Raw genomic sequence first — 25,452 nt, forward strand, 5'->3', positions numbered from 1 at the left:
TTGTCACACACATGTGAGTAGGAGGCAGCCTAAGGGCCTGAGTAATTGTAATACCACATCAGACCAGGTGGTGACAGGGTGCGCTGACTGTCTTTCTCAGTTCCTTGCAGACCATTCCCAGGAAATTCCACCAGGTTCTGAAGACATCACTTATGTTTCCGGTATCTTTGATGACGTTATTTCCGGTCTCGATGATATCACTTTTCTGGTCAGACCCCAATGAAGACGTCACTTCCAGTCCCGATGACATCACTTCTGGTTCCCGCCACAAAAGATGACGTCACTCCCTTTAAGAGCCTTTAAAGCCGCCATTTTGCTTTCCTATGATCAATTCTGTTTTGGACTCCATCTAGTGAACAACTCTGCTAAAATTTCAACCTTCTGCAGCCAGGGTATATTATATGTCCCAAACCTTTATGATGTCTCTGCCTCATCTTTATCACACTTTCAAAAAATGAAAGTTCAAAGAATTCTCAATTTCAGTATCTTTACCATTCCTAATACTGTTTATTTCCTCCATTCCTTACTACTAAAATATCTAAAGAATCTCTTTGGGTCATCTTTCACCCTTTCTGCAATACTTCTTCCAAATGCCTTTACGCCTTCCTAATATCCTTAATAACCAATGCTCTCAGGCTGTCATGTGTCCTACAGTTAGTGCTGGAATATCAGAGTGTCATAGACTATATTTCATTAAACACAGTTAAGTTTTGTTAAAAACTGATTGTCCTTTCACTGCTGAGGGGTACTGGTAAATTCTTATGTATGTAGTACCTTCAGGGAGGCGTGTGATTGGTTCCAACTTCATTCAAAAGCATGACAATAATCCCTAACACACAAAATTATAGGGATAGGAAAAGGTATGGCCCATGGAGAGCCCTGATCTCAACATCATCGAGCCAAGCTAGAATTATTTGCCGAAACAGAAGCAAGTAAGGCAGTGTGACTCACATGCATATGGGAGCCAGTCGATAAGCTTGACTAAATGTGTTGTTACGCCGGACCGAGGGTTGGCAGTGCACACTAACACCTTTCCTCTCTCCTCTACAGATCCTCCAAAGGAATATCTGCCTGATCCCACTTCCAGCTCCTCCTCCAGTTCCACTTCTGACATCACTTCCGGTTACTCCACAGACGTCCCGTCCAATCCCATCACTGACCTGACTCTGAAGACACGCCTCTTCCTGCCTCCTCACTGTAAAACAGCCACTCCTCTGTTTCACCCTCAGTTACACTTTGGGACTCAGTTGCGAGAGATTACTCGTTCAGTACTAGTCTTTAATTTTCGAGCTCTACTTTTCTAGTGTGCGGAGTGGATCTCCAAACCTTTATTTTGTCCATGTTTTCTGTCTTCTTACAGCAAAGTCTTCAGTGCAACTGAGGCAAGTTCTCCAAGAGGCTTGGAACAAAACAAGAGCCTCAAGAAACTGCATGAAAGTAGACTTAAGAGAACTGCTGTTGTTTTTAAAGGAATTGTGGTCACACCAAATATTGATTTCATTGACTGTTTTCTGTTTCCTGTACTTTTCCAGGAAGTTTGTTGATTAATAAAAACTGTTTGTAGCATTAGTTTTTAAAACATTGCCACTTTACAACATTTTCTTGCACATACCTAAGAATTTTGCACAGTATTATTTTTTTAAATCATTCTAGCAGAAATACACTGGGCTGCTAGGATACATTTGAAAATCTAATGACGTTGACTTGGCCAAAGTTGATTTAAGTTTGGATGGGTGGTTGACTGGATAGATATTTCTGTTAGCCAAATTTATATCATCAGACACGATTATTTGAATGGATCATCTTTTAGTAAAGAAGAACATCGTAAAAGTTTGTCTGTTATGATTCACCTTCTCAGCTGTCTTCACATACTGTATGCCATTTTGCTCAAATTTTTACCTGTGCTGTCTGCAGTCTTTCAAAAACTAGATGCACAAGTGGGTGGCACAGTGGTAGCACTGCTGCCTCACAGTTAGGAGACGCGGGTTCGCTTCCCGGATCCTCCCTGCATGGAGTTTGCATGTTCTCCCCACGTGGGTTTCCTCTGGGTACTCCGGTTTCCTCCCACAGTCCAAAGACATGCAGGTTAGGTGCAGTGGCGATCCTAAATTGTCCCTGGTGTGTGCTTGGTGTGTGTGTGCCCTGTGGTGGGCTGGCGCCCTGCCCAGGGTTTGTTTCCTGCCTTGCGCCCTGTGTTGGCAGGGATTGGCTCCAGCAGACCCCCGTGACCCTGTAGTTAGGATATAGCAGGTTGGATGATGGATGGAGGTGCACAAGTTTAAGCTGGCATCTTTAGTAGTTTCTGAGCTGTGGTAGTCACCGTTTACTATCCGTTCTAGGAAATTGTTTAAGTGTTAGAAAGTCATATGCCTGACTTATTGGTAAACTTCACTGCTTCAGGTCAGTCTACTAAAACAAAAAAATTTAATTCATTTAATAAAAAGAAAAAATATTACACAGTCATTTCAAGTAAACAAAATTGTTCTCATTATATTTATTGTAGCGAGGGTGATGGCAAATTTATAAACTGAGATATGGTGTCCCGCAAGGTACAGTACTGGGACCTTTACTCTTTACGCTTTACATGCTTCCGCTGGAATCTTTAGAAAACTTAACGTTAATTTTCACTCGTACGCAGATGACACCCGGTTACACCTTTCTTTTAGACCAAATGACATTTCTCCAATGTTGTCCAATGTCGTTGATGTGTTTGTGAATGAATGATTGAATATCTTTATTGTCATTACACAAGTACAATGAAATTGGAAGCCATCATATCAGTGCAAAACAGCATAAAATTATAAAACTACAAAAACATGAAAATCAAGATTTATAAAAGGGATTGCAGAAGTGGAAAAGCAAAACAAACAACATCCTACACAACAAGACATTTTTCACATTCTGCTAGTATTCATTGCCTGATTTGTTCCCAAAGGTTTCAGAGTATGAGCATCATTCATTTAGTGCAGTGACAGCCTTTGGGTAAAAAATATTTTTTAAAATATTTGTCCATGTTTATTTTGTCTTGAAGTGTCTGCCCAAGAGCAACAGTTCAAACAGAGAGTGACCGCGGTGGGATGGATCTTTAAATATGTTACGGGGCCATTTTTAGGCAACAGGAACTGTAAAGATCTTCCAAGGATGAGAGAGGACAACTGATGATCCTCTAGGCAGTGGTAACAACCCTCTGAAGCGTCTTTCTCAATGATACTGGGCTGCTGGCAAACCACACAAGATGCAATAAGTCAATATGGAGCAACAGAAGAAGGACACTTGCAGTTTTTGGATGAAATGGCTTTTCCTAGGGATCCTCATGAAGTAAAGTCTCTGATGTTCCTTCTTTACCAGCTCTGTGGTGTTAGTGCTTCATTTTAGGTCCTCTTCTTAGTGCCAACACAGAAACCAGAAGTTTGAGACCCTCTCCACACAATCCCTGCCAATGTAAAGCATCTGAATATTTGTTTTCTTACTCCTAAAGCTGATGATCCGCTCCTTTTTTTGGTAGTGTTGAGAACCAGACTTCTGTCTCTGTACCACCCAGACAGCTGTTCCACTTCGTTCCGACAAGCAGACTCATCCCCCCGAGACATGAGCTCCTCCAGGGTGGTTTAATCCACAAATTTGATGATGATGTTGCTGGAGTGTGTGGGGTGCGGTCATGGGTATAGGGGGTGAAGAGAAGGAGGCTCAGCACACAGCCCTGTGGAGAACCAGTGCTGAGGCTGAGGTCTGAGGAGATGTGGGGTCCACTCTTACCCTCAGAGTGGAAGTCCATAATAATCAGTTTGGTCACCAGTCTATGACGCAGGATGGTATTAAATGCAGAGCTAAAGTCTACAAAAAGTAGCCTAGCATAACTCCCCTGCTGCTCTACATTGGTTTGGACAGCATGGAGAGTTGTGGTTATGGCATCCTCTGTAGACCCGTTTACCCTGTAAGCATACTCATGTGTGTCTTAACATGGGTGGAAGGCTTGAAATGATGTGAGTTTGGACCAGTTTCTCAAAGCACTTCATGATCACAAAAGCAAGTGCCACTGGCCAGTGTTAATTATTGGAAGGAAAGATGCTGATCGCAACAGTATTTTCTTCATTATTTAACCATTAGATTTACCACAATCTAGGCATTATCATTTACCTGTACACTAGCATGTCATTTAAAACACGCATAACAAAACTATCCAAAACATGCTTTTTCATTATAAAAATGTTGGGAAATTAAGACATTTTGTAAATATGAAGGATACTGAAATAATGAATCTATTTTCTAGTAGTAGTAGGCTAATTCACTGTCTGTTAAAATTGTTCTTTATACAGCTTTCAGTTAATTCAAAATGCTGCTGCAAGAATTATTACAAAATAAGAAGATATGAACACATAACTCCAGTTCTCAAGTCCTTACACTGGCTCCCAGGTAGGTTTAGGGCAGATTTAAAAATCCTCCTTTTAACATATAAAGTCTTAAATGGTCTGCTTACTTCTCTGAACTTATCATTAGTTACAAACCAGAGCGTAAATTAAGGTCTGAACATGCCGGTCTGCTTAAGATTCCAAAGATTAACAAAATAACAGTGGAAGGTTGAGCTTTTAGTTACAGGGTCCCGAAGCTATGGAATGGTCTGTCTGCTACTATAAGAGGTGCCCCTTCAGTCTCAGCTTTTAAAACCCAGCTGAAGACTCTTTGCTTCAGTTTAGCAAACCTTGACTAGAGCTGCTGATTAGCTGTGCATACTGCCTCTCTGTTGTTAGTCATTAGTACTAAAACATAAGTATATATTTGTAATTTGTTACTAATGCTTGCCTATTCTGTTTCTCTTCTCGGTACTCACATGTGGCACTTGGTGCCACTGCTCTACTGCCAAGTTTCTTACCTGCCTATGGAAAAGTCATCTCTGATAAAGGAGTACTGGAGTCATTGGGTAGAAGGGTACTTTCATTAGATTGGCCAGCACGTAGCTGTGAATTACCAGTGGGGGAGACAGCTTGTTGTCCAAGGTCTCCAGGACTCTGAACAGATTTATATTCTCATATGTGATAGTTCTGTATTAAGTGAGTGTTATAATCTATTTTTGCATTTTGCTTTGTAGTATGTACTTATTACTATTGTTCTGTTGTATTGTATTCCTAAGGTGGCTATGATAGATTGGCCATCTAGCTGTGTGAACAGAATTACTTGTGTTCTGTTTTGTGCATTGTATTTATGCCATTTTCTGACACCCAATGCACACCCAACCTACCTGGAAGAGGGTCTCTCTCTCTGAATATTTTTCCCTAAAAGGATATTTTTTGGGAGTTTTTTCTTGTTCTCTTAGGGAGTCAAGGCTGAGGGGCTGTAAAAAAGGCACTGGTTAAAACCCATTACATCATTCCTTGTGTGATTTTGGATTATACAAGAAATAAATTGTTGTTGTTGCTATGACATATCACAATGAAGAGCTCGCCAGTGGCAAATCAGGACTGGTTTGTTGAACCCAGATCTTAGACTTCTGAGATTAGTGATTGTTGTGCCCTCCATGTGGGGTACCAAACCATCACAGTAAAGTGGACTCATCTGCACGACCTTGAGTGCTGCTAACTGTAAAATCCTTGAGTGAGTAAAGTTACTCAGATACCCTGAAACAGACAGTTACACGTGGACACTGTTTTAAGTTAGAGCTCACGTGCAAATATATGCTATGTTGCACAGTTAATCAAAATCTTTGGAAATTAGTTGGATTTGTGTATTTCTTTACCATAACTACAGATCCTTGATTGTAGAGTCCTCAGACATTTCAGTGTTCTCGTTTAGACTCCAATTTGTTTCTACTGCTCTTTTCAGGTTACTCTAAAAATGCTATGGTGTGTGTGTGTGTGTGATCAGGCTCTCTGATAGAATGGCATCCAGTCTACAATGGGACTCCATCTTCCACGTATTGCTGCCGCCATAGTGAAAAGACAGAATACATTGAATAGATTGTTTTTAGTAATTTTAACAAAAGAACCTTTAGAAGCCGTGAAACATCTTTAAAGGTTAAGTCTACCAAGCCTATTGAATTAACAGTACATGCAGTAACAGTAGGATGCACCAAAGTCCTTTCATTTAGTATATTGAGCAAATAAAGTGCCCAAGTTCAAAAGACTGCTGAGTGCCATTGAAGTCAGAGCTAAATACACAAGAAAGAATCAGCAAGCTTAGACGATTAATTACAGAACTGACAGTTTTTCAGGAATGCATTTCTGAACCATTTGATTTGCTTTGTATATTATGGGTCCTCTTTGGAAGAGTGAATATATTGTCGTGATTTTTCTATTTATAATTTTTTGCTTTCACCTCTTTTTTCCAGTAGAACTAAAATGACACCTACAAAGCAAAAAAGTTATTATAATTTGTCTTTTCTTTTTTGGTTACTGAGTGATCTTAATATATACAGTATAACATATGCAAAATTATTTTACACTGTTCTTGAGGCTTCTAGATCATGCTGTAATAATTCCTTGTAGAAAGCCTAATACACAAAACATAATAATAAAAAAAAACACCAGCAGCCATACCACCAGCACTTCAGAACTGGTTATCCACATGAAGCTAAGCACATTTGGACTTGGTCATTACTTAGATGAGAGACCATCTAGGAAAAGCATTGATTGCTGCTTGAAGAGGTGTTGGTGAGGCAGGGGGCATTTAACTTGTGGTCTGAGTGTGGATCCCAATACCCCAGTGCAGTGACCAGTACATTGTGCTGTAAAATATGGTGCTGTCCTTCAGGTGAGCTTTAAAAGCAAAGTCCTGACTCTCTGTAGTCCCTGGACATCCTTCGTAAAGAGTATGGTATAACCAGATGTCCTGACTAAACTGCACATCATGGCCTAGTCAATCTAGCCCCCTAATCATTCCCTGTCTCTTATGGTCTAACTATCTGCCTCACCCCTTCACCACCTAACAGCTAATGTGTGGTGAGCATATTGGCACATAAACCACTACCGTTGCATCATCAAGGTGGATGTTGCACATTGGTGCTGGTTGAAGTGGTTATTCTCTGTCTATGTTAAGTGCCTTGAGTAAGTTAGAAAAGCACAATAGAAATGTTTTATTAACTATGTATTATTATTATATGGTACCAGATGATCAGTTCTAGTGGCATCTTGAATATATGACACACAATAGACACTACAGTACATGGAGGAAAACAAAATCTTTGGCTTGACATGCTGTGATGTGTTTTTATGGTCCATTAAAATAGATGGGAATTATTTAATTTTCTCATTCGTCTTTTTAAGATGTGTTATATTAGGAAAATAAAGTATATACAGTTGTGCTTGAAAGTTTGTGAACCCTTTAGAATTTTCTATATTTCTGCATAAATATGACCTAAAACATCATCAGATTTTCACTCAAGTCCTAAAAGTAGATAAAGAGAAACCAGTTAAGCAAATGAGACAAAAATATTATACTTGGTCATTTATTTATTGAGGAAAATGATCGAATATTACATATTTGTGAGTGACAAAAGTATGTGAACCTCTAGGATTAGCAGTTAGTTTGAAGGTGAAATTCAAGTCAGGTGTTTTCAATCAATGGGATGACAATCAGGTGTGAGTGGGCACCCTGTGTTATTTAAAGAACAGGGATCTATCAAAGTCTGCTCTTCACAACACATGTTTGTGGAAGTGTATCATGGCACGAACAAAGGAGATTTCTGAGGACCTCAGAAAAAGAGTTGTTGATGCTCATTAGGCTGGAAAAGGTTACAAAACCATCTCTAAAGAGTTTGGCCTCCACCAATCCACAGTCAAACAGATTGTGTATAAATGGAGAAATTCAAGACCATTGTTACCCTCCCCAGGAGTGATCGACCAACAAAGATCACTCCAAGAGCAAGGCGTGTAATAGTCGGCGATGTCACAAAGGACCCCAGGGTAACTTCTAAGCAACTGAAGGCCTCTCTCACATTGGCTAATGTTCATGTTCCTGAGTCCACCATCAGGAGAACACTGAACAACAATGGTCTGCATGGCAGGGTTTCAAGGAGAAAGCCACTGTTCTCCAAAAAAAACCATTGCTGCTCGTCTGCAGTTTGTTAAAGACCACGTGGGCAAACCAGAAGGCTACTGGAAGAATGCTTTGTGGACGGATGAGACCAAAATAGAACTTTTTGGTTTAAATGAAAAGCGTTATGTTTGGAGAAAGGAAAACACTGCATTCCAGCATAAGAACCTTATCCCATCTGTGAAACATAGTGGTGGTAGTATCATGGTTTGGGCCTGTTTTGCTGCATCTGGGCCAGGACGGCTTGCCTTCATTGATGGAACAAACAATTCTGAATTATATCAGAGAATTCTAAAGGAAGATGTCAGGACATCTGTCCATGAACTGAATCTCAAGAAAAGGTAGTCATGCAGCAAGACAACGACCCTAAGCACACAAGTTGTTTTACCAAAGAATGGTTTAAAGACGAATAAAGTTCATGTTTTGGAATGACCAAGTCAAAGTCCTGACCTTAATCCAATCGAAATGTTGTGGAAGGACCTGAAGCGAGCTGTTCATGTGAGGAAACCCACCAACATCCCAGAGTTGAGGCTGTTCTGTACGGAGGAATGGGCTAAAATTCCTCCAAGTCGGTGTGCAAGAATGATCAAAAGTTACCGGAAACGTTTAGTTGCAGTTATTGCACACCAGATACTGAAAGCAAAGGTTCACATACTTTTGCCACTCACAAATATGTAATATTCGATCATTTTCCTTAATAAATAAATGACCCAGTATAATATTTTTGTCTCATTTGTTTAACAGGTTTTCTTTATCTACTTTTAGGACTCGAGTGAAAATCTGATGATGTTTTAGGTCATATTTATACAGAAATATAGAAAATTCTAAAGGGTTCACAAACTTTCAAGCACAACTGTATATTGCTGTATCTTTCTGATATAGTAGGGTGATCTGATTTATCTGATATAATCGCAATTGAACGCAAACATTTTAGTCAAGTTTGTGGATATTATAATACCTCTAAAGTTACACATGAATGTCTAGTGAAATTAAAAACACAGAAATAAAAATTGGCATTAATTTATGTCCAGGAATAAAATGTAATGATAACACTTTAGTTTAGGTACTGCAAAAATATATCTATTACTCATTTACTCTTATGTAAAAAGACCTGAACAAAAGCATTTTTTTGGTGTTAATGACACAACACATCAGTAAAATGGCTATTGATATGCTGGTAAGATTAATTATGAATATGAAGATGTCACACACATGCGCATGGGAGGCATCTGAAGGGCTCACAAAGGGATAATTCCATGCCAGACCAAGGGGTGGCAGAGTGCACTGATCCTTCCTCTTTTTCATCAGTAGACCAACCACAGGAAATTTTGCTTGGACTCGAGGAGGTCATTTCTGGTTCCTGCCCCAATGACATCATTTCCCCTGCCCGCCATGTTTGCCTGTCTTGTTCTACTGTTGAGACCTGTTGTTCATTGAACCAAACTTTCATCTTTGGCAACGTATTTCAAGTATACGGGTGGATGCCCCCAAACCTTTTCCTGTGTTTGTCAAATCCTTTCACAAAGGATTCATTGGCCATATATTAAAGTATGCAATATCAAGACAAACATGTCTCACTTAAGACACATTCTGACTATTCCAAAATGAAGTTAATTTAGTAGGCCACATTGCACAGATGAATAATCATTTTACTGATGCGTTGTGTCATTAAAACCAAAAGAAGCCCTTGTTACAGTTTTGGTACACAGGGTAGAATGAGTAATTGATGCATTTTTGAAGTACCATATATACTCACGTTTAAGTTCTCCCACAGATAAGTCGGGGCTTGATTTTACCGTATAATTTCTGGTATTTTATAATATTGGTCATATAAGTCGAATGCAGAACACTCACATTATTGGTCCAAGAGATTATGATATGCTAACGCCCACCTGAGAGAGTAAACACGGAGCACACTGCCTTTTTTTTCTATGTGTTGTGCCTACGTGACCACACAGTAATACCCGAACTATTCCGAAGAGACGTTTGCACTGTTTTCTGTTTTTGTATCTCACACCCTCATACACCTTTATCGTAAGAGCATCCCTTATCTATGATAGAGCATTTGATCAGAAGAAAATATGAAGCTGGTTTTAAATTAAAAGTCGTTGAAGTGACAAAAGAAATTGGTAACTGCGCTGCTACAACAAACTTCGATGTGTCTGAGAAACTGATGTGAGATTGGAGGAGGCAAGAAGATGTAAAAAAAAAATTAAGTGTTGAATTTTTTGAACGGCCGTATACGTCAAGGTCTGATTTTATGGTTGATTTTTTGGGTTTCAAGACTGACTTATACGCGAGTATATACGATACCTAAACTAATGTGTTTCCAATGTAACAAAACCGGTCCTTTGAAATGCCCCCTTTTCCCTTTTGAGCCACTGCCCACCAAATTTCCTGATAAAGTCTTTGGCCTCAAGCATCTTTTAGGGTGAGACACATTTTTTTCATGTCATCTAATGTCTCCCTCTTGGCCTAATCACCTCGGCACCATCATTTTAGTCCACCTCCTCATCCAATCATCACCTGCCTTTCGCTCCACATGCCCAAATCACCTTAGTCTGTTCCTGCGCAGCACAACATCTACTATATGACTGCCACACCAAGTCTTTCTCCTAAATAATCATTCATCAGCAAATGGCACCTGAGTGGCCCAATAACACATTTTGTTTTTTTTACTTATGTGACTTATACAATGGAAGAAGGTATTCAACACAAACTGGCATTGCGTGGAAAAGTAATTGCCCTTCCTTACGCTTCATAACTGCTTGCACCTTGTTTAGCTTCAAGGACTGTAACCAATCTCTTCGTTTAAATTCAATATCATTCTTTTATACCTATGCATAGGAATTTAGTTTGCTTTTTCTTGCAAGAACTGCTTTAATTTAGAAACAGCAGCAGTTTTCAAGCATGAACTGGTCCTGCATTTACAGCAATACTGGGTTTACATCTGGACATTCACCAGTTATGTCTATAACATTAATTTTGTATTTTAAACTAAATTGATATGAACCTGGTTTTGTAGTTTGGACTATTATCTTGCTGCATGATTTAATTTCATTTCTGCTTTAGTTCATGGATGGATGATATGATACAAATTTTCTTGATACACAGCAGAATTCATGGTTTCTTCAATTATGGCAAATTATTCCAGGCCTGAGCAGCAAAACATTCCCATACCATCACACTGCCACCCTGTTTTTAACTTCTGGTATGATGTTTTACTGTGGAATGCTTTACCATGGACACAAAGGGAGTCATGTTGCCCAGAAAGTTAAACTTTTGTCTCGTATCTCCATAGAACATTCTCCTGGAAGACTTGGAGGTCATCCACATGTTTTTTGGTACATGACAGGTGAGTATTTATGCTTTTTTGTTTAGCAATGGCTTCTGTCTTGCTATTCCCAATAGAATTCCATTTTCTTTCAATCACTTTTTTGGAGTCATGAACACTTTGTTGAGGTAAGAAAAGCTGAGGTAGGAGAAGTCCGCAGCTTTGTTGGTGTCTTTTAGAATGCTTTGTGATTTTACACTGTCCATTTTTGTAAGATCAACCACCCCAAGGAAAATGCACTACTATTCCAAGAACTTTCAATTTGGACATTAAGCCACTAATTTTGGTTTGGTGGAGTCACAGGGTCTTAGAAATGGCCTTATACCCTCCTGAGACTGATTGATGTCCATACATTTTTTGATCACTTCAAGAATTTGTTTTGCTGTTGGCATTATGAGCTTGCTGAAATTTTGTGTTGGCAACTCAAATCTGATAGAGGGGTCAAAATAAGTGGGACTTATATTGAGTAGGGCTGCCTGTAATCAAGCCTCAGTTTATTCAATAATTTTACTTAAATTATCCTTTTGACTCTGTCGATTTAGCTAGGAGGCAATTACTTTTCCACAATGTTCCATCTATCTATAAGGTTAGGAAAATGTGTTCTTTTTCTTATACTGTACTAGGAGATTCACCCCCTGCTCGCTTTGCTCACAAACCCACCTGGCCTACGCTACATGCCAGCCACTTCACGTCTCTGCTGCTCGTGTTGTGAAGAGAGGGACTGAACGCACCCCATGGAGACGCGGTCACTCCTCTGAAACCCCCTCTCAAACGGTGATACAATGGGAAACAAATATAGTTTTTTTGTTTACTTCCTCTTTGCTCGATCAGCTGCTGGCTTGCTGCTGCTGCTGTGCTACATGATCTGCATCTCACATGGCACTTCAAACATTTAAAAGCCTGCACAACAGCTGTCCTACTCTTTGTCTTTTATTTCCGGCCCCAGGCATGGCTAAATCTCTTGGCGTAAAGCCTTGTCTTGCAGGACGTGAGTTCTTGATATTTTATAGTTTATACTTTAAAAATGGAATAAGAATCTGAAAATCTAACAACATCACATTAAAGTTCGATAAATTCTGAAAACAATGATACTAAACATTGTGGCATCTGGCCGGGACGCCCAGGAGGACCGGGGGAGGGCTTGTGCCTCCTCCAGACTGCGAGGAGGTGTCCGCCCTAGTTATGTTGGGGGCCTCGGGTAAAGGGCTTGGAAGCCCAGCCCTGTAGGGACCCGTGGCCACCGCCAGGCGGCGCCCCAGTGCCTGGATATTCCTGGAGCGCAGCACTTCCGCCACACCAGGAAGTGCTGGGGGGAAGACGACAGGGAACACCCGGACGGCTTCCGGGTGCGCAGCCAGCACTTCCGCCACACTGGGGCGTGTCTGCGGAGGAGTGCCAGGAAGCAGCTGGAGCCCATCTGGGTTCCTATTTAAGGGGCTGCCTCCTTTCAGTCGATGGCTAGAGTCGGGTGGAAGCAGGACGAGGCAGAACAGAGTGTGGAGGCGGCCCGAAGAGAAGGCATTGAGTGGCCAGGACTGTGAATTGGGGTTTGTGCACTAACGTGACTGTGTCTGAGTGACATAAAGCCTGTTTTAAAGTGTGACAAAAATCATGACATAAATTTGTTGCACTTTTAGGCTTAGGATTTTATATATAAAGAGTAGATTAGATTTTGACCGAAAACTTTCAAACTTCAGTGTCAACAATCTGCAATAATGATAGAAATCAGGAAGGGGCCAACTTCTGAATGGCACTGTAACTACATGTCTACATTAATACTGAAAATTGGACACATCCTGATATTTGAACGTTTTTCTTTGAAATTGTTCTTTTTTACTCAGATACCATTAAAATGGCTTAAATATATAACCAAGACAACACTAGTGTTTCTAATAGTTATTACAGTTTGAAATGAACAAAATTCTAATGGGGCTATTGACATGAAATTTTCATCAGATGTTGGTAACAAGCCATGTAATCCACACATACAAAGAAATCACAACAAATAATTCCATAAATTAAGTTATGTGTAATAAGGTGGAATGACACAGGGAATACGTATTGAACACGTTTACTAAGTAGAAAAGCCTTTGTTGGTAATGACAGCTTCAAGACACCTCCTGTGTAGAGAAACTTGTCGCATGCATCATTCAGGTGTGATTTTGGCCCATTCGTCCACACTAGCTGTCTTCAGATCTTGAAGGTTCTGGGGGTCTCTTCTATGAACTCTGATCTTCAGTTCTTTCCATAGATTTTCAATTGGATTCAAGTCGTGTGATTGACTGGGACATTCTAGCAGTTGTATTTTCTTTCTCTGAAACTAATTGCGAGTTTCCTTAGCTTTGTGCTTGTAATTAATGTCCTCCCTCGTTTCATATTCAGTATCCTGGCAGATTCTTACAAAGAATGTCCTGCTACATTTCTCCATTCATTCTTTCTTCAATTATATGAAGTCTGCCAGTATTTTGGGGGTGTTTTTGGGGTGATGCGCAGTGCTATTTCTCCTCCAAACAGGGTGTGCACAAAGAGTTCAATTTTGGTCTAAACTGACCCGACTCTATTCTTCCAGTATTTCATTGGCTTGTCCAAATGTTGTGCAGCAAAATTTAAATCAGCTTCAACATGATTGTTCTTCAGCAGTGAATTCTCACGCGGTAAGCATGCATAGAGGCCATGGTGGTTGAGTACATCCTTTGAAACAACTGTACCTGCTAATTCCAGGTCTTTCTGACGCTCTCTGCGAGTGGTCCTTGGCTCTTGGACAACTCTTCTGATTATTCTTTTGACTCCTCTGTCAGAAATCATGCGATGAGCACCTGGTCGTGGCCGGTTTATGGTTAAATGATGTTCTTTCCACTTGCGGATTATGGCCCCAGTGGTGCTCACTGGCACATTCAGATGTTTAGAAATACGTCTGTAACCAATGCCATCAGTATGTTATACAACAATAAGTCAATCAGTCATTCTCCAACCTGCTATAACCTAACACAGGGTCTCAGGGGTCTGCTGGAGCCAAATCCCAGCCAGCACAGGGTGCAAGGTAGGAACAAACCCCGGGCAGGGCCCCAACCCACCGCAGTACAACAATAAGATTGCAAAGGTCTTGAGAGAGCTCTGTGCTTTTACCCATCATGAGATGCTTCTTGTGTGACACCTTGGTAATGAGAAACCTTTTTATAGGCCATCAATTACAACTAAACCAGCTGATATTAACTTGCACTGCTAGGGGGCTATCAGGATTGCTCTGTAAATACTGACACATTTCAGCAGGTTTCTTGGCTTTCCATGCCTTTTTTCACCTCCTTTTCTTCATGTGATCAATACTTTTTCCCTGTGTCATTCCACTTTATTTCACTTAACTTAATTTATGGACTTATTTGTTTTGATTTCTTTGCATGTGTGGATTACTTGGGTTGTTACTGACATCTGGTGAAATGTTCATGTCAATAGCCCCATTCGAAATATATTTACTGAGAAAAATGTTGGCCCATTCAATACTTATTTTCTCCTCTGCATATGACTGCAAAGCCCTATTTTCAGCAGCCATTCCCACAGTGCCCTAATAGTCAACTCTCTTTGCATATCCTTAATTTATCGTGTATAAATGCTAATTGCTTATTACAGAAATTGCAGTAGAAGCACAGTGGTATTTGGTGTGTATGTAAGGAAGCAGTCAACTGAGCACCTGTAAGGCATTTCTTTTTCAAACTACAAACTCTGATATACTTATCCTTCATATGCAGTTGTGCATCTGGGCCGTCCTCTTCTTTTTCTGTTCTGGTTAGATCTGGTTTGTCTGCCCTCTTCTCTTAACACAATAATACACCTTTGTAAGAAATATTCAGTTTTCTTGGCAATCTGTCACATACATTAACCTTCATTTTGCAAAAAGGTAAACAATATACTGATGCATTTCTTGAGGGAACTATTTCATTTTGGTCATTTTGAACCCAAAACTGAACTTTAGGAATACTACTACTTTGCAACCAAAGTAAACAAAATAACAGGTTTCTCTAATAACCACTTAGCATTTAAACATGACTAATTAAGAATAAGCTAAGGAACTTTGCATTAGGACACTGAAGAAATGGCTGCTGAAAATAGGGCTTTGTACTGATGTGTGAACAAATTATAAATTAAAAATCAGTCATTTCAAGAGGAAGTAGCCATTAGCAACAGTAGTAATGTCTTGATTATATTTTAAAATCTATTAAATAGTATCTTGATAAAAAATGCATTGATTTTTATAAAAAAAAATCAATATTCTTGGGTTAGTCCAGATTTTTGACTGGTGGTTTGGAGACAAATTCAGAGAAGCGAGATTGCATTGGTTTGGTCATGTGCAGAGGAGAGATGCTTGGTATATTGGGAAAAGGATGTTAAGGATAGATCTGCCAGGCAAGAGAAAAAGAGGAATGCCTAAGAGGAGATTTATGGATGTGGTGAGAGAGGACATGCAGGTGATGGGTGTAATGGAGCAAGATTCAGATGACAGGAAGATATGGAAGAAGATGATCCACTGTGGCAACCCCTAACGGGTGCAGCCGAAAGAAGAAGAAAAACTGTATATGAACTGTATATGCATATGTAAACACACTTACCCCATCACCCATACACCCTGTTTATAAACCTGCTTTCACTATTTGCATTTCTGTGGGAAGACAAAGTCTTTCCTGGTAGAGCAGAATGGATGAGGTTTATCCTGGTAGAACAGAAGAAACCACCTTTGATCACTGTGCCAGTCCATACTGGGGCACACTTGCACATCCACTTTAAAGTTCCCAATTAGCCTAACCTGTCTTTAGAATGTAGAAGGAAAAAAAGAGCATCTGGGGAAAATGAGCATGAGCTCCAGTCCATACACTGTTAGCATATCCTGCTAAACACAGAATCATACCTGGAAAAATTAAAAAGCGGGAATCAACACATTTAATGATCATAAGGAATCCTCTGTTGAGAATTAAACTGTATGGTACGAAAGTATATTAGGGCCACAGAAAAGAAAAAATGTGTCACAGTGAAGAAAAAAAAAGCAATTTCGAGATTAAAGTCGACATTTCCACTTTAATCTCGAAATTTCCACTTTCATCTTGTCCTTGATGTCGGAGTACATTAAAAACAAACAAAAATAGACAGCCTCGGGGTGTCCCCAAGGACTTCGGGAACTCCTACTCTGGCTTTCATACTCATAAATGCAATCCCCTGACAGCTGCAGGCAGGCATAGCATAAAATAAGCAAATAGGATATCAGCTAACTACAGCCTCCTCTACAGAAAAAAAAGCCTTTTCGTCACCTTCATGAGATACTGCGTTTGCCTTGAAAATGAATGAGCAGCCTGCTTACCCAGCAGGTGCCAGGGGAGAAGCCACCACGGAGAAGAGCCCGGCGAGCGCGGTCCTAGTTGGTTCGTTTATGCGTGCGGACACAACATCGCTAAATATGGTGCAGGATCTCTCGCTCTGGGTCTCTCTTTCCCTCTCTCGGTCTATGGCCAGGAATGCCGACATATCTTGCTTGTGAATTAAAAGCAATGGGCACCACGCAAGTGCCCGCCTCTCATCATTGCATCACTTTTTCCGCTCGATCGGACTTCGGACGTCGTCTCAGCGGAGCACTGCGCTCCGAAGATATGTGACCATATTCATTGCGTTTCTATTCCCGGAATTCAGTGACGCTCTTCGTCTCATCTTCCGCGGCATTTACTTTATTTGTCTTTCAGCAGTCAAATCAGCTGCGGCATCCGAAATGTTTTAAAAGGCAAGCTTGCAAATGTCTCGGTGCGTCTCTGTGCGCCTTGAGCATATCGGAGAGCTCTGGAGCGCAGGCGGCGAGTACACTGCGCACGCGCGCACGCACACTCAAAGGCTGCCGCCCAAACGCCTGGAGGGAGCGCCGCGTCTTTAGATCCCCTGCGGACGGCAAGGCAAGAGGCTTATTTTAAGATTCTGACATTGTCCTTACGAGACTGCGGGAGGCTGGCGATCTGCACGACTTGGCGAAATGAGATGGAGAGGACAGTAAAGTCAGCAAAGCTGGGGTCCGCGAGGAAAAGCATTGAAAATCACTTGGTGTTTCCTACAGTAAATTAACACTGGGTTAGACGTGGGGCTCCTTATGTGAAACTGGCCTGAGATGACACCATACACCCGTTATACTGACCACTGGAAACACTTTAACACCTTCGCACATTTTTGTCATTCTTTATACTTAAAAAATTAGTTCATCCTTCAACATGTAAGACCTTGTTTACTTATCTGCGCAGCATATTTTGCAATCGCGAGGCCAAGTGATGGGGTTCAAGACTTCCTTTATATTCCTTGCCAGGTGTTTGCCTTTATTTTGCTAATGCTTAAAGGTATGAGGTGTTGATCAGTTGTTTTAAACCACCACCATTAACAGTTCTGCCAATTCCGCTAGCATTTGACCTTTTTAACTCAGAAAAAATGTGTTTTGTGTGTGTGTGTGTTTCAGTTTTGGTGTTATTAAAATGCAAACGAAAAACTCCATAAATCTCGCATGTCAATCAGTGCGTTTACATGCGCTCAAATAACCCAGTTATTCACAGAAAACTAGTTTCTAAGGGTGCTTTCACACCTATAGTTCGATTGCTTTAGTACGCACCAGTCAGAAAAATGTTAAAATGTAGTAAACTGACGTGGGTACGATTTGCTTTCACATATGCCGAGTTCTAAACGAACCAAAATAGACCGCGAAGCCCATCGGCACCGGAAACAGACTATTTTCAGAAAATCGCGCCACTTTCAATAATCATGGAGGAACAGCTTTGCTTTGCGCTCATGGCGCTGGTACTCGCGCACTACATTGTACGTGCAAATCATTATTTTCAGATAATTAATTTCGAACACGATTCGCGGCTGCGACTCCAAACCAGCTTCCTGGTTTATTCATCTCGCCGACGGCGCATTGCGCGCCACTTCAGGGAGAAGAGACGTGCCCTCCTCCTAAATGATCCTTTTGTTATTAGCCGGCGATTTTCCTGCAGATCCATCAGGTAATCCGTTGACCTATAAAAGCAGCCCAGCCACACATTTTTCATCTTTAATGTGCATACAGAGAGGCATAGGCTTGTTATGAAATTGTCATACAAATGGCAAGTCTTGTCATGATACACATTCAAACGTGATGTTGTCTATATTCCATCCAAAGCGTCATACCGTCAAACGTCAAACCGCGGAGAAACGTGGAGTGCCGAAGAAATGAAGTGCCTCATAGATATATGGTCGGATGAGCATATCCAAAAGCAACTGTCCACGACACATAAAAACAGCTGCATTTACGCGCTTTTCAGTAAGCAGCTAAGGGAGAAAGGCTATCCTCGGACAGTTGAACAATGCCGTATTAAGACAAAAAAAACTTAGGGTGAAGTATATAGAAGTGCGTGATGCACTTAGCAAGACGGGAAGTTCTGGAAAAGAGAAAGGCAAGTTTCCCTGGTATGACGCTTTGGATGGAATACTCGGGACAAAACCTATCGTTGAGCCGGTGGATGGGCTTCGCGGTCTATTTTGGTTCGTTTAGAACTCGGCATATGTGAAAGCAAACCGTGCCCACGTCTGTTTACTACATTGTAGCATTTTTCTGACTGGTGCGGACTAAAGCAATCGAACTATAGGTGTGAAAGCACCCTTACTGTGGTTAGAGAAACTGGAGTTACTGGCCTCGGAGAGACCAGGTTAATACACGTAGATTTCACCGTGAGTATTCCAGGTATTTCTCCATACAAACCCTTAACCGGGTTGCAGTTAATAGTTTTGTAGTCTGCACATGCCTGTTGTACACTGTTCATCTGTGCATATGTTCGCTTTGTACACACTTTCAGCTAGCATTAGGTATTTCCATTCATTTTACTGATTCGATTCTTTCAAACAACCCGTTTACATTTACATTTACTTTTATTTGCTCGACAGACACTTTTATCCAAAGCAGCTTACAACAGAAGTAAGCATAATCGAGTAACATTAGGCTAGAACCTGTTTGTTCAGCAAGTATAATAGGACAATTAGCAAAAAAGATTACCACAAGTGAAAAGATATAATAACTAATAATTTACAATCATGAATTATAATCGATAAAGCAGTTAAACGTAACTAACAAAATAACCAAAAATATAAAAGATCACAGAGCATAGTTTTTTTTTCTCTTCTTCAATCAATTAGACAAATATTCACAGAACAAATGAGTCTTCAATCGCTTCTTAAATACATTGAGGGAATTAGCAGTACGATGGAGGTGGGTAGCCCGTTCCACCAACTGGGAACTGCACAGGAAAAGTGTCTGGATTGAGGCTTGCTACCACTCAGAGTTGGCATCACCAGACGTTGTTCCCTGGCAGACCAGAGTTGTTGAGGAGAAGAACCCACTGACTATTCTGTAGGCAAGCATCATGGATTTGAACTTAATGCGTGCTGCTACAAGGAGCCAATGTAGGAACCTGAAGAAAGGAGTGACATGTGCCCATCTTGGCTGGTTAAATACAAGACAGGTCGTTGCATTCTGCAGCAGCTTGATAGCATATACTCCTGCCAGAAGTGAGTTGCAGTAGTCCACATACGACAATACCAGAGCCTGGACCAGATGTTGTGCTGTATACTCTGTCAGATAAGGTCTGATCTTGCAGATGTTGTCCAACATGAACTTACATGAACGAGAGACAGTAGAAATGTGGTCAGAAAAAGATATCTGCTCATCAGTCATCACTGCAAGGTATGCATACTGACTTGGCAGGTGTAAGTGAAAGTGTAGCCAAGCTGTCCAGAGATGGTGAGTTGACCAGACTGGCTGGCCGGGATCACAAGAAGCTTGGTTTTTGCCAGGTTGAGTATGATTGATTGTGGTCCTTCATCCAGGCTGAGGTATCAGTAAGACATGCAGAGACTCCAGTTGATATCATGTTGTCTTCATGAGGGAACAACAGGTACAGCTATGTACCATTGGCATAGCACTGATAAGAGAACCCATGGAACTGGATGATGGAGCCCAGCAAGGCGGTGTACAGAGAGGTTAGAGTACGCCACACTGATCTTTGGGGTACATTTGTGCAGATATGGTGCGCCTCTGACAACTCTCCTCGCCAGGAAATGTTGTAGGATCTGCCCAATATGTACGACTCAAACCATCTTAGAGCATTTCCAGTGATGCAAAGGTCAAAGAGGGTGGCAAGAAGGATGTTGTGATTGACTATATCAAAGGCAGATTAGAGATCTAGCAGGATCAGGACCAAATACATGTTGATAACTCTAGGAAGTCATATCTGGTCGACCACCATTAGGAAAACCTTCTTAGCTGAGTGGTTCCTTTTGAAGCTGGACTGGTTGGTATTGAGCAATCTGTTTTGTACAAGGAAGGAAGAAACCAGGTTAAAAACTGAGTACTAAAGTGTTTTGGAAAGAAAGGAAAGTAGAGAGACAGGCCTGTAATTGTTAACATGGGATGGACTGAGTGTTGGTTTTTTGAGAAGTGAGGTTATCAGAGCATGATTGAAGATGTTAGGAAATGTGCCTGAGATGAGTGAGCTCTTAATGATGTGTGTAAATGCAGGAATGAGTGAAGGGGAGATGGACAGGAGGAGATGTGAGGGGATAGGGTCAAGTGGACAGGTAGTGGGGTGATAGGAGAGGAGGTCAGAAACGTCAGTGGGAGAGAGCGGAGAGAATGTGGGAAATGTTTAAGCGAACAAATTCTTTGGATTCATTTAATTCTTTTAGAGTTTGCTATATATGGGAAGTTCTTGGGTCCCCTCTGATCACATGTAAAATATATATTAATAATATACATTTTTTATATATCTACGTTGATTACATAGATTTCAACCCATGTTAAACAGATAGCACACCTTGTATATATATGTATGTGTGTGTGTGTGTGCGCGAGCATGTGTGTCTATGCATGTTTATATGTATATATATTTTTATTTTTATTATATATAAATATATAATTAATGATAGATAGATAGATAGATAGATAGATAGATAGATAGATAGATAGATAGATAGATAGATAGATAGATAGATAGATAGATAGATAAATAGAACTTTATTTGTCCCCAGTGGGAAATTTGGCTTTTTATAGTAGTTCTTTAAATAAATAAACACACGAATAGGTAGATAAATAAATAAATGAATATACACACACTTTGGTCTGAACACACACCAGAATGACTATAAAGCAAGAAAATATATATATATATAAATATATTGGTATAAAGGAGCCCCAGTAGATTTCTAGAGTTACTTTTGCTGAAAAAATGTGCTGACTGAAAGTCCTAAATTTTAGTGTGTCAGAGAGAGGATGTGGAGCATTGTTCATAATGGCACTCAGTTTTGTTTTAATTCTCTCCATTGTTAATACCTCCAGGGGTCCAGAGTATATTCTCTAACTGAGCTTATGCTTTTAATTAGTTTGTTGATACAGTGGTCCTCTCCTTAAGTGATATTACCAGCCCAGCATACCACAGCATAGAAAATCATACTGGCCATTATATACTGTGTGGTATATATACCTGTATATATTTTATATATATACATATATATTATATATATACATTTTATATTTAAATATATCATTAATTATATATTTAATATAATAATTCACATGCTATTGTCTTGTTTCTATGCGCAAAGTATAATACATAGGATGCATAGTTAAAATATATTGCAGGATGTTTCATTACAGAATCAAGTGAATGAGAATTATACACCTCATAATGATATATACACAAATCAAATGAATGAGAATAATTAGACAGGTTCTTGGATAGTGACTCACTCACAAATCAAATGACTTAAGACTCATGATCCAGGTGGGTCTTGCACCCACATTTTAAACATCTACCATCAAAACAAAAGATGCTGACAACATCACTTAAGACGCACGTGTGTTTTATCACTCCCATTGAGTTCGAATGAATCAATTCATTTGTGGTCATGAGTCAGTTTCGTATGATTCATTGAAAAGAGTTGTCCATTTCTACTTTCAGCAGCCACATGTTGAAGACAGTGGAAGTGTCCACAAGGTAAATTTCTTAAGGCAAATGAGTGAGTGATAGCATTATCCCCTCTCCTGCTTAAAACAATGTGTCTTAGTATTTCAGAAATCAGTAACTTTATGTTGATACAGCACTACATATAGCACTAAGCAGCGCAATCTCAGCATCAGTGTTCGGGGTAATGTGTTAAAAGTAATATGTGTTACACAGTCGGCTTACTTTTTAAAGTAACAAGTAATGTAACAAAATGCTTGTTTTATTGAAGTAAAAATACCTGCGTTATTATTGTCCCGCCAGCACTGGGTGCAAGGTAAGATGTACACGTACTGGTATGCTGGTCCTTTGCAGGACTCCAACACACAGCCAAGCAAAAAAGTGTGTGCTGCATGCAATCCAGTAACAGAAACCTATTAGGTGTGAGTTTAATTCTAATCCAGCTCTTTGCTATAGATATGTTCAAACACTGAGATCGGGTGATGTTGTCAATGTTCATACTGCGAATCATCGGTGGCTCAGGTCGTGGACATAAAAAGGAGAGGGGTGTTATTTACTTCAGAGCACATGAAAGACTAAACTAACATTTTGCCAAGGGAGAACTCCAGAAGCGTATTTGTCTATGTACATGAGGATTTTTAAGAAACTAGGTTTCTGCCTTAAATGGATGACTCAGCTTATCCCAGTTTTGTATGTGCATGTAAACGTACTCAATGAAATTGAGGTCTGGGGAAGTCTCTTTGTGCTATGATGTACAGCATTAGTTTTATTTTATTTAAATATGTACATACTTCTGTGATTTTTTTACTTCTAGGTCTTGCAATGCATCACTACTCTGAGGTACCATGATTAGTGAATCTACAGTGGACTGCCTCCGACTCGCTAAGATTGTATAATTGAAGGCTACCACAGAAAATTATTGGAAAAGTCATATAATGTGACATAGTTTTTATCTGGTAACAACATATAGCTGTTTTCTTATCTTTTCACTTGTACCTGAATGTCAGGAGATCTCGCTTCTTCCCCATTGGTTCTGCTATGGCTACACTTCTGAAGAAACAGTTATTTATAACATATTAAAAAAAATTATTAATTAAGAAAAGTCTTTATTATATTATCTTTTGGATGTTTACTGATTTTCTCTGAATTTTTCTCCACACCTCTGAGATAGTCGTTGGGTGCACAAGGTAAGATTCGCTCCCTTATTATTGAAGTAGTTCACTTATGAATGTACAGAAATATTCCAGATATTTTGCTCTTCCATTCATCTATCACTTTGTGCACAATGACCAGCCCAAACTGCTTCTTCCAAGGTTTGAAGGTGAGATGAAGCATGTTGACCCTGATAAGAATTACTTAGGAGCTTAGAAATGTTTTCAGTGTTGTTTGCTCATTGACTTGCTTTACTGTGGCACCATTTGAATGGATACTTGGCCAAGTGTTGTTTTTCCTAAATTTCATCTGTATGCATTGTATATTAAACAAATATCAAAACATTTTTAAGTGCTTCTAGAATACCAGGATAACATTCCTGAAAGGTTCGATTTGGGAAAAGATTGTATGAAAACGTCTGTATCCTTAATCATTCCCTGGGCTGTTGGCAGATCTAACCTTATCAAGTGGAAACTGTTTGGCCTCTCCAAAGCATTGCCTTAATCTTAGTGTTTGCAGTGGGCTGGTACTCAGAACTGCTACACCTTCCAATTTCAACACAGAGTACCGGAACCATTCCTTAGCATACTGGTGAGTACCAGCACATTTTCATTATTCTGCCAGGGGTAAGGTCGTCAGTTGAATGTTGATGTAGTGTATACCAGCACTCACCTGCTCTTCAATCGACTGTCAGTGTATTTACCATATGATACATGTGCCTTTTCTTAGCATACCAGTGATCACAGTAACCTCTTCATGAATCTTCATGTGGGACCCCCCACCTTTAACTGAGTGTCACTGTATCACCATAAAAAGACTACTACTTGTAATTTAGTTTCACTTCAACCACTGCTTGATCTGGCTGTCCATGTGGATCACGAACAGAAGGCCCTGTGGGATCTGGGAAGATGTCTCAGACTGAGGTTATGGGAAATACTGACTTCTTATCATTTTCTGATTGTTCTTCCAACAATATCATTATAGGAAGGTAACAGGAAGAAAGTACCTGCTGCAGAAAAGCATGTCATATGCTGCTGTATGGGAGTCTTCGTACATTCAGTGCACTCAGAAAGTATTGAAACTAGCACTCTTTTTCCACATTTTGATATAAAACATCTATAAAATGGACTATATTCATTTTTAAATCATTATTATCATCTGCAATAATACACTACAATCAAAAAGAAAAAAAAAAGTTTTTTAAAGATTTTTGTAAATGTATTCAAAGTAATATATTATTCAAAATAAAAAAATAACTTAAAGTAGCATGGAAGATGTGGATACTTTGCATTGCAAGATGCCATAAAATGACGCTGAATGAGATTAGCAGGTTCGATAATGTTTTGTCAAAATAAGTGTGTTCATTTCCAGATACGTTAAAATACTTTTCAAGATTTCTTTAAACTAATTTTGACATATTTGTGACTGTTAAATTTTACTAACCATAGTGCAGTGCTTAGTTGTACTGAGTCACAACACCTGTGTTAAACATCAGGCTTAGTCAATGTCTGTTTATTGTTTTTATGTTCTCCCACTGACTACATGAGTTGCCTCCTGGTATTCTGGTTTCCTCCCAATTGCCAAGGACTCGAATATTAGGTTAGTTGGTCCTGTATGGAAAAGTATGTAAGCATAATCAACTCATGTCAATTTTGGTTGTGTCTTCAAAACCATTAATCCTCCAAGGCTTATAAGAAACCTTTGAGTATGAAACTAGAACCCTGCCATGTGTCCTGGATTTTAATATTATAGAGAACAGTCTGAATCAGCAGTATGAGCTCATGCTCACTTACGCTTAACACAGCAAGCCCTCATGGTTTCATCCTGCCGTCTCAGTTCTTCTCACTCTCTGCTGATGTCCCTGTGTCTGAAGTAGTTCCTGTCAAATTACAATGATATAATTATTAACTGCTCATATGTCAGCAGAGGATGATACATTAT

The sequence above is a fragment of the Polypterus senegalus genome, chromosome 5, assembly GCF_016835505.1.
Source record: "Polypterus senegalus isolate Bchr_013 chromosome 5, ASM1683550v1, whole genome shotgun sequence".
Lineage (NCBI taxonomy): Eukaryota > Metazoa > Chordata > Cladistia > Polypteriformes > Polypteridae > Polypterus > Polypterus senegalus.